The sequence below is a fragment of the Aspergillus steynii genome (assembly GCF_002849105.1).
Source record: "Aspergillus steynii IBT 23096 chromosome Unknown P170scaffold_6, whole genome shotgun sequence".
Lineage (NCBI taxonomy): Eukaryota > Fungi > Ascomycota > Eurotiomycetes > Eurotiales > Aspergillaceae > Aspergillus > Aspergillus steynii.
Window position 1 is genome coordinate 103316 of NW_020194403.1, and position 1891 is coordinate 105206.

The window sequence follows — 1891 nt, forward strand, 5'->3', positions numbered from 1 at the left end:
TCTCCATCTAGTTCAGATGTCTGACTTGGTTCTGTTTCCTTTTTGCAGTGCCCAGGGTGCATATTATTTGAGTAAAAAGGGCCCGTGATAGACAGCTTCGGCTTGGCTGATTCTTCTTGGGAATCATCCACCGCAAATAGGTTGCTAAAGATAGTGCTCGCTTGTTCGGATGCAGGCACGGGCGCAGTCGCACAGGGTACGCACGAGAGTCAAGAAGCCTCAATTTCTTTAGTATCAGGAACTACATTAAGAAAAAAAAGTCAGATAATAAGAGAAAGACTCTCGACTTTCATCAAGTGTTGCGCTAACATACCCGGTGAGTCATTTTCCCGTATATCAGGAGGAATACGCTTAAGGTAGTCTGCCCTTGTAAGACATGGGACTGGTATTATAGAGTCTCTTAATAACACTAGCTCTGCCAGCGCGGAACTTCCATCATATAACAGAACATCATTGGTAGATGGCATATTTATTCTCACTGCGGGATTAACATCTTTTAGTACTTAAGGCCGAGTAAGGCCGTACAAATTATCAATCTTGACATCAAATATGTTCCACTTATAATTTGAAACGGTCAACAGTGGTGCCTGTCCTAGAGGTACCTTGTTCGGTCTTGGACAGAAACCGAATCCAGGGGGAGAATAATACTAGAAATTACGGGGAGCATAAGCTGCAGCATGGCCGGAGGGGACCTTTTTCGCACTGGTAAATAGCCGCTGGAGACTTACACCATAATAAAACTCAATTTAATCAAGATTCACCTTCATTTCCCAGAAAGAGGTGACACACAGTGGATATAAATAACAACAGATAAAACAGCCTCAAATCAGGGCGCGGCGGTAGCTGGTTTAGTATGTTCACGTCCGGCCTGAGTCATATCAAAAAAATAGAAAAAAAAAGGTCAGTCCTCCTTTTTAACACTTACAAGCCGCCGGAGCATTACCGGCTAAAAATCATGCGGATATCGGCTTACAGACCTAACACAGCCAAAAACTACAACGCCCCTTCCTGCTTGATTCTATTCCCTGCTTACCTCGGGGGAGAGTATTCCAGGCGAATTTGGCCGAATTACCTCATCAAAGGGCGCCTTGGGCTCGTAGTAACACTACAGCCTTCAAAAACATCTCAGCTAATAGTAAAATAATCGGGAAAAGATTAACAGGAAAAATCCTTCGATACAAGCAGCAGCATACAGGTCACTAATCACGCAAACCACCAATTCCACAGATGATTAGGCTGCTTCAGTTCAGCACCGGAGCACATTAAGGCATTTTTACAGTTAATTAATAGGCCAAAGAGAATCCAGTAATTAGCTTCCTTATAAAACACCGTCGGCGGTCCATTGGATTGGCAAAGTAACCGCGTTAGGGCGCTATATCATATTCGCGAACTGAGGCTATAGCAAAGAGTTCCTAATAGTCCCACGTTGCTATGTCCAAATATCAAGTGACTTAAAGCTTTTCAGTATAACAATCGGATTAGAGACAGACCACAATATCGAGTGTAAAATAAGGGTTGCATCGAGCTACACAGAATGGGGGGGAAATACCGATAAATAGCTCACATCGCCAGACCAAATCCTTTTCATTTTCGCGAGCAAAGAAGCGGGCCTTAATCAAGGCGCAGTTTTCAGCCGGCAGGGGGCCGCGTCAGCCGACCAGGGAATGGTGCTGGCGACACGGGATAGAGAAGGAGGGTGTGGGAAAGAAGAGAGACGTCATTAAGCAACACACCGCGGGTTTATATAAATACTAAAAGTCACGCGACGGGCGGTAGGCGACAGCAGATCCCGGTCGGGGCTAGCGTCACGGACCAAACCCGATACAGATGCGCTAAACTTCATACAGAGGGCACCATACCAGACGTAGCGACGGGAGGCGCGGCGCTAGAC